Source organism: Thermobia domestica, chromosome 3 (genome assembly GCF_964235325.1).
Source record: "Thermobia domestica chromosome 3, izTheDome1.hap1.1, whole genome shotgun sequence".
Lineage (NCBI taxonomy): Eukaryota > Metazoa > Arthropoda > Insecta > Zygentoma > Lepismatidae > Thermobia > Thermobia domestica.
In genome coordinates this window covers 66685395-66699934 of record NC_137456.1, presented here as the reverse complement: position 1 = coordinate 66699934, position 14540 = coordinate 66685395, and the positions used below count along the sequence as shown (strand labels likewise).

Sequence of the window (14540 nt, the reverse complement as noted above, 5' to 3'; positions counted from 1 at the left end):
TTGCCCATAAACAGAACAAATTACTCAACGAGTTTGCGCAGCATTTGAGCCTTTATTGAAATGAAATTGTAAGAAGTAGCGAAGTTCTGCGGAAAATTCACTCATCTCCTAGGCGCAATGTAAAAATTCCAACACTTTTTTTGTTCATCTACTACCTTTAAATGTCAGATGTCAAATTACGTTAAGTCTGACCTGCTGCGGCTGATATACCCTGAGATTTAAACGCAAACCCCACCTTTTCTGCAAAAGGCTAAACACATTTTTGGATAACCTGATATGTTAGTATAGATCAGTGATGGGTAAAGTACTCCCACGAGACAGATGTGGCCCTGTGAAAGATTCTATCCAGCCTGTGACATGATTTCTTACCTACAGAATGAAAAGAAGAATAAGATTATTTCTAATGGATTTTATTATAAATAGATTGACAGATGCGCATTAAGCTTCATTTCTGAGAATCAATGCATCCAATTCTAATCAAATTATGAGAAATTTCAGTCATTAACAGTGGTTAGTTCTGAAATGTATTACTATTGTTTTTTTTTTTAATAAATTATTTTGGTCCGCCTAAAATCTCATTCATTTTTCTTTGTCCCTCACCTAAAAGAAAAAAGTTTGACCATCACTGGTATAGATAAACTTAAATATAGGAAATTACGGAACATTTTAGTTGTTTAGGGGGCCAGAGTTAGAAACGTACGTAGGGGTGGGCCCTGGGGGTCCGTAAAATTCACCCGAAATCCTGACTTTCCTGTAATTTTAGTCTAATTTTAGGGGCGAGTTTATAAATTCAATATAATTTATCCTTATGTTGAATTTGAACTCCATAGAAAAGCTTTTGACTACCCATCCGAAATAAATTCCTGCGTACGTGCCTGGTAAGTGTATCATTCTTTTTCATTGTGGAAATCTGACAAACTCTGATATGAAAACAGAATTAGAAATGAAACTTTCTTTAAGGAAATTGGAAAATTACGGTAAAGCAATTCAACATTCACGGACATCATGAGAACTCCCGAAAGACGAAGAATCTAATAAAAAATATCCTTTCTCCGGAGATCGTTTTAAATAATCCGAAATAATGATCGTTTTAAATAATAAATGAATCTACAAACATTTCAAATTTAATTTTGATGTGGCAACGTTGTGCAAATTTATTGATATTGGTGTGAAAAGATATTAATCAATGTTTGAGATTACATATTGTAGTTATCATGATGTGAATCAATATTAAATTATTTTTGCATTGTATCACGCCTCTTCTTGCGATGCTTCTCATATTGTTTAGAGTTTTTTCCGTCATGAATTCCAATGAAGAAATGTAAAACATTAGGTATTAGATGAAATTATTGTTTCAGTTACGTTTTCTTTTTCTTCTTCTTCAAAAGCACCATTTTGTGCATGGATTCAGCATCCAGAAAACGCATCAATTACTCTTTTAACTTAGATATCCTTATAAAAAAGAAAATTAAATAATAATTTTGTACAGATAGTTGAAATAGATTTTTCATTTTAAAGACTCGAGCAGGCCCGTAGCCAGCCCGAAAATATAGGGGGCCCGGTGGAAGTTAGGGTAGGCCCGATCCAAAAATATTAGTTCATCCCATATTATAGTTAATTTGCAAACCTACCGTGAAAATTTTAGAGGGGGCCAGTAAAAATTTAGACCCCCCTGAATACGGGCCTGAACTCAAGGCTCAGGTTATGAGCGATTGACAATTGAGCTGTATGAAGCAAGAGCTAACTAAACTAACTTTTCTTTTTCGTGCTGTGGGAAATTGGCCTTTACGGAAACAGTAACAATTTATCACGAACTGCTGTCAGTTGGAACTGTGTTTCACGTGAGTGTTGCGTCAATTTCTACACTTATTTTGTTGTGGCGCGGGTAAACTTGAAAATTTAAAAGTGGAAATGGATAAATGTAAAGTGAATGTAGTGGCCTTGAGTGAACTGAAATGCCAGGAAAAGTGAGATTATATCGGGTGACGTTAAAACCAAGAATGATGTGGCGATAGCGATAAAGAACGAAGTAGTTAGATGGTTGTAAAACTAAGTGCAAAACCAGCAGATATTGTGATAATACAAGTGTATATGCCAACAACCGACCATGATGACAATGAAGTAGAATTAATATATAATGAGATTAGTGCCATATTGTATCCGAAGGGAAGAGGTAAGGTCAACGCCATAATAGGAGACTTTAACAGTGTAGTAGAAGAAAAAGACTCATAAAATGCTTCGTGTGGAGTGTTGTACTGTATGGGGCGGAAACGTGGACATTACGTAAAGGTGACAAAAATCGACTGGAAGCCTTCGAAATGTGGGTGTGGAGAAGAATGGAAAGAATTAGTTGGGTCGAGCGGAAAACAAATGAGAGAGTGTTAGAAATGGTGGGTGAGAAAAGAGCACTTTTAGATATTATTAGGAAGAGGAAGAGAAACTGGTTGGGACATTGCCTAAGAAGAGATTGTATCATGAGAGACGTCCTAGAGGGTATGGTGGCGGGAAAGAGAAGGAGTGGGCGAAGGAGACTACAGTTAATGGATGATATAAAAACAGAAAGATCATACGCGAAGACGAAGAGGTTAGCGGAGGACCGTGGAGCATGGAAGCTTCGCAGCTGCGGCAAGTGACCTGCCAATAAAGGCAGAATACCTATGATGATATGATGATAAGAAGCAGCAGCTGCGAATAAAGTGGAGAGAGAATTTGGACCAGGTAGAAGAAACGTATGGGATAAAATGCTTTTCAACTTCCGTGGGCAGCATAATATGGTGATGACAAATATATGGTTTAAGAAAAAGAAAAATCAAGTACACGCGGAAAGTCCAGGAGATAAGAAACGCTACCAAATCGATTACATGATTGTCAAGCAACGTTTCAGGAATAGTGTACGAGACGTGAAGACATTACCGGGAGTGGACTTCGACTCGGATCACAATCTCCCAGTGGCCGAAGTGCAAACCTGACTTAAATCAATCAAGAAAAATGGAAGGAGAAATCGAAAATGGAACTTAGAGCAACTATGAAGTATGACAGTGCTGTGAAAAAGGGGATTGAAGAAAAATTCTGCGCAATTAGCGATATGGTAGGAAATGTAGAAAATAGTTGGGTCAAAGTTAAACAGATTCTACTTAACACACTCCACAATAACATTGGTGTGACAGAAAGAGCACCGAGAAAACCATGAATAACTGAAGCGATGCTTAAGAAAATGGAGGAATACAGAAGCGCTAAAATCACGCACATCAAAGAATTTGGAATGCTGAATAATGAATTGAGAAGAGAGACAAAGAAGAGTACATGAAACAGATATGTGAAGAAATAATGGAATTTTAAAGATTCGGCAGATATGATCTGATGTATTAGAAAGCACAAGAATTAGGAGGGAAAGGTAACAAAGGTATACGCACGTTTGTAATCGAAGATTAAGGTCACGTAGTCACTGACCATCAAAGAGTCCTCATAATTTGGGAGGAATACATGAAAGATCTATACGATCAGAAGAAAAGCCCCAAATATATTGCGATCGAAGCAGAGGAAGAGGTGGACAATGAAGAAAAAGGACTCAATATATTCCAAAGTGAAGTAGTACAAGCCTTCAAAAATATGTGAAGGAGGAATACCACTGGTGGCGACGACATACCAGCAGAGTTGCTCAAGGGATTAGGAGATAATGCAATGAAAGTACTGACTTCATTTATTAACAAGATCTACGGTACATGAGTAGAAAATGGCCAAAGGATTTTCTCACGTGGAGATCCCGGACCTTTTAATACACTACAGCTTAGTGACTACTTTTGAACGTAATGAAAATGATTTTTTTCAGCTTAACGTCTTACGATTGTGCCCGTTAGGCTAAGGAAGACTGATGATTAAGTCAAATAAATGATGATGGAATGATAATGTGAGAGGAAACGGAAGTACCTCTAGAAAACCCACGGACACGAAGTTGTCCACCATAAATTTACTTGACCGGGGATCGAACCAGGGATTCCAGAGCCACCGCGGCCCCCCTCCAGCTATTGAATGTAATCTTAAATTTTTCTTTGAAGAAAACAATTTCTTTGTGACTTTTGAAACTACTTAGAGGTCTCAGATACCATTGACATCGTTAAGGGTTAAGCTAAATGGCATCAATTGGACTCCAGCACGCAATTAGTCCTTCCTTGAATTTGAGAGACAGTTTAATGAACAAAATAACGATATACCAATGAGAAACATAACACTCTACGTATGTTTAAGGGTTTCTTCCCCCCTCCCCGAAATAATAGGCAAAATCTGAAATAACATTGCTTCTTAACCTTTAAACTGCTGCGTTATGGCTTTAAATCTCAATAGCTCAGCGCCTAATTAAGGTAGAAAGATGATTTTGGTACTAGTGTATTATTGAAGGATGCAGCTTTTCGCTGGTGTGCATATTATGTATGTGGGAGGGTACCACGGCTTGGGAAAGAGGGCGAAGGTCGTGATTTTTGTTTTTTCAACTTTTTGGTGCGGGGTCAATTTTCCTCCTTGGGGGTACACTCATAAAAATTGGTATGTGAAGCAATGAAGTAGGCCACTACATGATAATATCCTGTATTTGTACTTCTTGCTTATATGGAGGGAGTAGGGAGGGGGCAAAGTTGGCCAATTTTTGGAGTTTCAGTTTTTTTGACGTAAATTACATTTATTTTTACGACAAACATCAATAGCTCAGCCCCTAAATTATCTAAAGAGATTATTTGGAACCAATGTATTCCAGAGGAATGAACCTTTCCACCAGTATAAGCTTTCCAATGGTGTATGAATAATGACTGTGATAATTATGGGATGTCACCAGGGCCACCAACACGAAGGTCTGCAACAGCCGCAGCTCTTCGAAAATGATACATAGGGCGTTTTTATAGGAATTTCGTTATGAATTTTTATATCGCTTTTTATTGCAGCAATCGCTAACATTTCTATTATTGTCACAAGTATCTGGCCAATACATTAGCATCATTTTGTCAACGTAGGGTGACTGCAAGGGTTGCCAGGGCCTCGCAAAGTCATTTTTTATATTTTTATGATTTTCTGTTTCTTCTTCTTCTTCTACGAATATGCCGGAAATTGCAGGAATGTTATCTCGTTGCAATCTTTGATCTATAGGCTTTCCAACGGTGTATGAATCATGATTATGTAATAAATAGGGAGTCACCAGAGCCCCAACTTGAGAGCCTACGATTTTGTTAAAATCCCTAGAGGGATTCTAAAGGTTAAGCTTTAACCAACCAAGAAAAATCTAAACCACTGAATGCTTAGCATCAGGAAGGCCACTGCTAAATTATGACATATAGTGGCAACACTGTCAGTACAGTGCAGAAGAACGATATAGCGGCGCGGCGGAGAAACAAGCGAGTCTCGTGCGGCGAACAGGTGGAATTGGAGGGGGGAATCAGGTGGCGGATAAGAAAAACGAAAGGGAAAATACTTCCAGCAAGCAGAGGAAAGACAGGGGAAGGCGAGTAAAAGAGAAAAAGAGGGAGGGAAATGATCCAGGAGGAGAAATGTGAAACAGAAAAAAAAAGAAGTTTTAAAAAACAAAAATCCCTTTCCACTTTATCAGAAGCAACATTCACTTATAAACGTCTACTTATTCTTGGCGGGTGTCGCAGTGTGGTTGTGGATCTTGTAACGTACCGACCGACAGGATCCGTTCTTCTCTTCTGTTGTGTTGAGCGAGCACACCTTCCCACCTCTATTCTTTTTTTTAGTTAGTTTTTTCTTAAAAAGAAGAAAAATCAGACCTGTTGTGTGACGCTCGCAAAACACACAAAATACAAACTTCTCTTCAATTTTTAAGGCCATAGTAAAATACACACCGGTAAGTAACAGAAAACATTTCTTCTAATATAATCTACCACCCCGAAAATCCATTATGTATGTGTGGAAAATGAATTATTACTATTAATAATATTTAATGTACACATGGTGTGTGTTTTCGCATGATTGTGATATAAATTCCTTTCATACTGCTTGCATCTTTTGATGACTATGTGTGCGTTTATAAGGGCGTTTACTCTCTCGCATCAGAAATGTTCTGCACCAATTTATCTACTTTTAAACTCGAAAATGTGAGATTGTTTATTATTGCACCAATTTTTCTACTTTTTTAAACTCGAAAATGTGGGTGAATTTATTATTTTTAGTAAGATTGTCAAGATCGTGAACTAGAAACATGATAATCAGGGAAAAAAATGCTGAATGACTGTGATAATAGTGACAAAATAGTGAAAAATCTTCTGGAGAACTGTGATACATAACAGAAAAACAAAATGAAATAAAGAAGTGAAATGTTTTCTGAGTTTCCTGAACGAATAGAAAGAGGATAAAAAAGAGACAAAAGTGAATTTTCGTTTTTTATAGTGTCTGGCAATTGTGGCTTAGAAGTTATATCTTCAGTAAGATCATAGCACAAACCAGTACGGAGTTGTACATGGCAGAATTTTTGCTTCTGTAGTGTTTCTGAGCTTTTTTTGTAAACTTATTTCTTTTGCTCAAATTGAGAAGATAAAAACGAATCAAATGAAAAGAAATGAGTCGAGGTTATTACAGAAATACTACTAGTTCAGTGTTTCCACACGTTATAAGCAAATTCTTTCCAAAAATTAGCATGGAAAATGTAAGAAATGACTTTTAAAATGTCTATAATGCTTATTATTTACTTACTCCTTTCTATGGTACAGTCGCTAGTGAAAGTGAAATAATTGCATATCATTATAAACTTCCTGGTGCTATAAATCATGGAAGGCGATGGCTAGTCAGCAAATGTTAGTACATTCATTCTAATGTGGCCATGTGTGGTCAGCGCATCGGTTCTCATAGATAATATTTCTCATTTTCTAAACATGAATTCTCTACTTCACAGTTGAAGTAACTTGGCCTAGCGATGCTGGTTCTACAGCTAGAAATCTGTATCTGGGAATCGAACCTTGAACCAGACTCTCTAACCATTTGATCGCAAGCAATGTTTCTTCCAAGCGTGCTTTCGGGAAGGTTGTCCACTATACAAGAATAGTGTTGCAGTGAGCCGGAAAGTATTTTGATTTTTTGTCTTCCGTCTGGACAAAATTTTCTTTAAGAGAGCCTGGTCACAAGGAAGGTCTATGTGCTCACTAAATATTATCTTCTGTGAATAACTGCGAAACTAATTAATCAATTATAATTCAATTTTCGAAAGTTTTGCTCTCTCCTTCCGCGTATATAGGGAGTGTATCTTAAAAACGCCAGTTGTTTGAACTTACTTTGCAAAACTACGAGTCTAAATTTTCTCAGAAAAAGACTTGTTTTTTAAAAAGAAATAAAATGTCTATTTTACATCCCACGATTATGTCAGGTTATCATTATTTGTAACCTTGGTTCCAATGGCATGTTAAATCTGAAAAGATATCAACAGAAATTCATCCAGATGAACTTTTATATAATGATATTAAAGATTTCTAACATATTTAGTATGTCAACTTGGTTTCGTCCACTCTAGCTTTCCTTTTAGAGAAATTTTAAACGCGTATAGCATGAAACAAGGCCGTACCGAGGGGTTAAACCCGAAAATTTTCAAGTTTATACTGTGTAAATGACGTTAAGCCATTTTTGTTTGTCAATTTAGCAAAGATTCTAATTTCGTAAAAAGATGTTCGTACACTCACAATGTCCATTTTTAGTTAATGTTTTGCAATGCTGATTTGCAGTAAGGACGTATTGGAAGAAATAAAGTGCTTACTGAAATTTTCAGGGGTTGGCTATTGGGATTTCATGTCTATGTTCCTTAGCAGGGACGTACGCAGGAATTTATTTCAGGAGGGGTCTAAAGCATTTCGGGGGTCCAAATACAATTTGAGGCTAAATTATATGAAAATTTTTAAAATTGTCTCTAAAAGGAGACTACATTTACAAAAAAAAAATCGGGATTTCGGGGGGTCCGAACCCACCCCCAGCGTACGCCTCTGTCCCTTAGGTATGATAAATGAGAAGGACTAGTTATGAGATATTTGGTGAATTGAAGAGAGGAAGATTTTTTTTTTTAAAAAAAAAGAGGAGGTTCCAAGGAAACTTTACGGACACGACACTGCCCACTGGGATCGAATCATGGATCTTTCGAACCAGAAGAGAGTTTTCTACCACTGAACTAACACCCTTCATAAAACGCTTATAGATATGTCTTCTGAACACAAGGAAAGTTAAAATTTTGGCTTTTGTATGTTTCTGTGTGTGTATTCGGTTGGATTGTCCAAACACATAAGGAGAAATCAAGAAAGTATTATATAATATTCTCTTATCTTGATTTCTTCTAATGTGTTTGGACAATCCTGCGGGAAAGTTGTAGCTGGTCTTTTTCGATACATATCATTGATAACATAAGCAATGTGTTTTTAAATGAGACAATTATCATCACTCAAACCTTTAGTATGACACTAATCACACGAGAAAATGTCTCTAAATAAGTCTTTTTAGTTTCTGTTGGGTATCAATCTAATAATTTAAATCTTATGCCGTTTTTTTTTTTCCTTACTGAAGGGGGACATTGCTAGTAATACCCTAAATTTATCCTGGTGGCAAAGTGGCTCAGTGGTAAAGCGCTCAACTATGGTGCTAAAGATCCCTGGTTCGTACCCAGACTGAGTTTGTGATGGACCCTATTGTGTCCGTGCGTTTTCTAGAGATTCTCCCGTTTCCTCTCACATTCTCATTCCACGAATTATTTTGTTATCATCATCGTCATCATCTCCTTTAGCTTACGGGGCATAAGCGTGGAATATAAACATAGAAATTCTCATTAGAAATATTCCACAGAATTGATACTCCTAAAATTAAACTTAGTCGTACCGTTCGCACTCGGGTTGGGATACCGGTATCACATGTAAGATATATCAAGTCGAATTGGAGTATCAAGTGTTGCATGACCTTCAATAAGCTTATCATTAGTGTAAATATATCGTATGATGTATTTTGATACGTTAACATGATATATGATTTGTGATTATTAGAGACCGGATGTTTAGGCATTAAAATCCTGGAAAATAGGCACTTAAAATTTAAAGAATAGGCAATAAAATAGGCACTAAAATGTGACTCGCAATAATGAAGATAAATACTCAATACAATTAAAAAATAAATTCAAGTCATAGACAATGTTCAAAGAATATAGAAACATGCCTCTTTGTTAATATGTTCTTTTACTGTATATATAAAAACGAAGCTCGACATGAATTCCATGTATATTTGGTAAATACATTCTATACAGCACTTTATCACTACACATAACAGTCCAAATTTTATACAATTATCAGTACACACAGCAGTACAAAGTTTTACAACACTTTATCAGTACATATAGCAGTCCAAAGTTTTACGACAACTTATCACTACAAACAACACTTATATTTCTTGGGAGAGGCAGAATCTTTTCTTGAAATACTAAACTATATATTTTCCTCCAATAAAGTCTTATTTTGAAGAAAATGTATAGAATAGGCATAATTAGACACTAAAACTATTAATTTGGCAGCAATGGGCGAAATAGGCAAAATAGGAAACATAAAATTGGCTTAAATTGAAACTATAGCCCCCCATACAAATTTTAAAACGTTATTTTTGATCATATGTTTAATATTAAAGATTAGGCATTTTGCCTAACATCCGGTCTCTAGTGATTATCTATAAATAAATTATTTGATACTCGAATTGTGATTGCTTATACGATTGTACTTCTATATGTATTGAAATGTAATTCTTGGGCACGGAACTGCTCCAGTACGTATGCAATCATACTTTTTCAACCGAGGCGTCAATGAAGATGGAAGACAATAGAAAGCAAAAGAAGTTGGAATAATTAAATGTGTCCAAATTACAAATTTGTTGGTCTTTCGTCACTATGACTTTCAAACATACCAAATTTTGAAAGAAAGGAAAGAGAGATAAGGATATTTATCCCATCTGAATGTGACTGGATATTTCAAGGTCGTAGCTAGATCTTCTTTAATAAGAGTGCATCTAAAACAAAACTGTCATTATACACAGAAACTAAATATATAAATAAAGAACTTGTACTAAAGTGCTCAAACATACTTCTGTATTTTAATGAATACAGTTCTTGCCTTTTATGTGTGTAGTCGCAGGCTTGATCCCCGGTGAAAGTATAGATTTTTCAGTGCTGATTCAGTATGGTGATGCAGCAAAATGGCAGAAAGACGCTAGTCCGGTCAATGGTGGTGGAGAGTTAAGTGTCCCTTTCAGCAGTGAGACTATATAGGACGTGGGCCTACAGCTTAATGTGGGATCTGAACCACATGATATCCCATCTGCAATTGAACCCGGGTCTTATATCAGTCCCGGGATATCGGGATGTCCACGGGATAAAAATGGGGCTTCCTGTGGACATCTTGTAGAAATTTAGATGTCCATTTCTGTCCTGAAAACGAGATTTTATGTCCCGTGACAGGCACATCCATTGAAATTAAAGGAAAATTCCGTGAATATTGACATTATTCTTAAAGTTTCCTACTCCTAGACTAAGTGCTTCGAGACAGGCACATCCAATAAAATTCAAGAGAAATTCCATAGATATCCTTGAAGTTCCTGCCTAAATGTCTCGAGACAGGTATTGTACCTATGGGACATCAACAGGACGTGCCGCGGACATGTGCTACGTGACAGAAGCGAACTTCAGTCTAGCAGATGAGAAATACCAGCAAGAAACTCGATGCGCTAACCACACATCAACAAGCTAAAAAAAATCTTCTTCCATACGTTTCCACCAGCATAGTTGAATATAAACTACAGTATATTATTATTATTATTATTATTATTATTATTATTATTATTATTATTATTATTATTATTATTATTATTATTATTATTATTATTATTATTATTAAATATTTGAGTATTTTGAAGCAGAATTAGCTTCAAACCTAAACCATTAGGTCACGTGTTCTTGATACGTTTGATTTTCTTTTTCTTTTTTAAAGTTAATTTATTTTTAAAACTACGTTGGCAACTAGATATAGCTGACTCAGTGATGAAATAAGGACCATTGTGATAGATGTATCACTTTTTTTTTTCTTTTTTTTTTTTTGTTTCGAAACAATCGTTCGGCCTTGGAGAGGTGACAAACTGTTGTTTACAATACCTCCATCAGGTTTTAGAATACCAGTTGTGTTGTAATGTAAAGACTATTAATGAATATATGTACGTATGTGATAAGTATGGAATGAAGAATCATTTTTTTTATAAGTGATATGGCGTTTATTTAAAAAGAAAAGATAAAATCCTTTATATATACACAAAAATGTAAATTTCATAACGCAGAAATTCTAATAAAGCGCGTCATCTGTAGTTCAATCACCTACAATCATCGCGAGTGACAATGTCTCATGTACTATATATCATAAGCTGTGTGATTGCATACTCAACCAGAAAAGCAATTCGAGCAAGATTTGAAATTTGTAAGTTTATTTTTTTGATTTGTTTCATTGAACTTGATTACTTTGTATTTTTCTGGTTTATTTCTCTGTACTGAGAACTTTCTCAAGCTCAAGTGAATTTACGAATCAAATCTTTTAGTTAGTGCTACAACGCGTGGTCTGTTATTTCTTTGTCCAGCATTTTCGAAACTTGACAACAATTTGTATACCCTTATGAAAACTGTATGAAATGAGGTATTCATTTTAGTAATTTGTATGCCAAGTGTCGTAACTCTTTTTGAGTTATTCGCTTTGATATAAAGGATTATTTCTATTTGCGATTTATGACTCATTCAGTTATTATTTCAGAAAAAATGTTCCGGGGGGTACACTTAGTATTCCGGGAGGGCACTGCTTCTAATATTCTATTTATTATTATATAACAGACGTATTACTTTGGTCTCCTCCAGGGGGGCACTCTCAGAACTCCGGGGGCAGTGCCCCCCAAAAAGCATTTTTGAAAAAAAAAAACACTGGACCCATTCGTGTTGAGAAAATGAGATCTTTAAGTTTTACGACCCACGGTTATGCCGGCTAAGCTAAAGGAGTCGGTGATGATGAGAAGTGAAGAAAATGGTGGAATGAAGAAAGTGGGATGAAACGGGACAACTCCGAGAAAACCCACGCACACGATATTTGTCCACTATAAAGTTCAGATGACACGAGCTGGGATCGAGCCGAGAATTCCATTCATTTTTTCTTTTTGGTCATTTTTTTTTACAATAGTACTTCATTCGTCAACTATTAGAAAAATATCGATTTAGTGGCCAGAATAGAGTAGTTTGTTGACAATTTGCAGTTTTTTAATTGTAAATCGACAAATCTATATTAAAAATTTGCAAATTAATCCGAAACCACTGATTTCAGACTCCCGGTTCATATTGACAAATTTGTTTTAAATTAATTGTAGAATAACACCTTTCAAAGACGCGGTCAAATTACCAATCATCCTGTGTAATTTTCTACGCAAAAACGAATGAAAAATGAAATGAGTTTTTTAGTTTAATGGCCCACGTTATGCCCTTTAGGCTAAGGAAGACGATGATTAAAGGAAGTGAATGATGATGAAACAATTGGAGGAAAGAAAAAGTGGAAGAAAACGGGAGTACTCTGAGAAAACCCACGGACACGATGTTGTCCACCACAAACTTACTTGGCCGTGGATCGAACCAGGACACCACACACCAGAGGTTAGCACTTTACCACTGAGCCACCGTGCCCCCTTTTCTATGCAAAATGTTAAAGAGATTTATCACATTTCACTTAGTCTTAAAACGATTGATACAAGTTTAAACAACAGTTTTTACCACTAGTCTGGCGGCTAGCGCTCGTGCCTTTGGTGTACAAGATCTCGGGTTCGTTTCAGTCGTAAAATTTTGACGCATCACAGTGGTTAGATTTTATCTTAAGTTGTAAGTCCAAATCTCATAAAAGCCTCGGAGCGGAAAATGGAACGCTATACTTTAACCAATCATTTAACCAAATTTATATAACTGCTCATATCAAATTTTATTCTATTGTCGTTATAATATTTTTGAATCATGATCACACGAACGAAAATAAAATTCAAGGCTTTGTCGAGTTTACAACGTTTTCTGACTCGAGAAAAGTGAGTTTTGAATGGTCGCCTTCCTATTCATTGCTGAGATGCACAATTAGTACAAATAATAATCAGCAAACTCGTTCAACTAATCGTAATGAATGCAGACCAAATTACCTAACTACCTTTGCATAATCCCTTTGAAATAATTTCTTTTCCACACTCAGTGAATATATAAATTAAATAACAACCTCAGAGTAGAAACTTGTAGAGTTAAATAAAGCGCTCATAATGAGGCTCAATTGATGTGTTTTTAATTATGTATTGTACTTTATTACGATTTAAGGAGTAAACAAATACCGAACACGGAAAAGGAAAAGCTTATTATAATATTCAATTTGTTATACCTTTTATAACATTTTTTTTTAATATGAGTAATATCACTTAAGTGGATCATAAATATCCTAAGTATTAAATAAGATTTTTATTTGTACACGGACCTACGATATAAGTGGATCAAACGATATTTAACAATGGAATCACATCTCTGTATTAAATACGCATATTTTATATTTGCATAATTACATTTACAAGTTAATAAGGACAAAACTTAAAAAAAAAAAATCACTTAATTCTGTCTGTAGAGTTTCCAGACGTCCGGCTTTTGGACATAGAAGTTGATGTCCAGCTTTGTACCCAAAACGGACGCGCTTTCTTCCTCCTTTTCGAGTTCGGAGACTAATTAATATAACAGATCCAGAAAGTTTCAAGATTGCCAGAATGGAAATAGAATAAATAAGTTATTAGTATCATGACTTAACGAACCAAGTTCCTTCATTTGATTCCTTGCTGTCTGCTGCTAGAAAGCTAAAGATTGATGATCTTAACATGGATGATGAATATTGTTTACTGAAGGAAATAATTTCCTCTGGAAATCTTCAGAAACTTGTATCTGATGAAGAAAAGTGTGCACGAATTTTTAAGAAGTGTTCATCGTAGCATCTTACATTTCCTCCATATCGAATTGCAATGGAGAATGTGAAAGAATATTCTCGAGAATGAAATTACATTGAACGCATGTTAGAAATAGACTTGGTGTTGATACTGTGAAGGCTGAACTTCAAATCTATATGAATATTATAGCAGTGATGATGATTCTGAAACATGTTTGTGTGCCACAATGTATAATAGGTTTTTAAGTGACAAATCATTGATAGAAACAGCTCAAACGGATAAAAAGTATCATTAGTATTGCTGCCTGCTAGTGAGTCATAATTTTGTAGTATTTTTTGTATTAGTTTACTTTAATAATGTATTAATTTCTATATTACAGTATTATTTTTTCTTTAAAATATGCTCTTTGATATAATCTGGAAGCAAACTTAAGTTTCGGTAAAAGCAAATTTTTTAGTGATTTTTTTTTGAAGTCAAAATGTCCTCCTTTCTGATTTTACAAATCTGGCAACTCTATGTGTCTGGTTGAAAAATGAAAACGCGTTAATCAATGATATGAT

At 35.4% G+C, this 14540-nt stretch overlaps 1 protein-coding gene and 1 long non-coding RNA gene across 3 annotated transcripts in view; one reads left to right on the top strand and one right to left on the bottom strand.

The window, feature by feature from the left end:
• The window catches only part of LOC145680465 (uncharacterized), a 165270-nt gene that overhangs the window by 37793 nt on the left and 112937 nt on the right, over positions 1-14540 (bottom strand). The gene's annotated exons all lie outside the window — the stretch shown is intronic.
• LOC145680464 (uncharacterized) overlaps positions 5586-14540 on the top strand; it is a 136786-nt gene continuing 127831 nt past the window's right edge. For both annotated transcript variants that reach the window (XM_081751029.1, XM_081751027.1), the window contains exon 1: positions 5586-5848. The gene's annotated coding sequence lies outside the window, so the exon portion shown is untranslated. The remainder of the gene's footprint in view (positions 5849-14540) is intronic.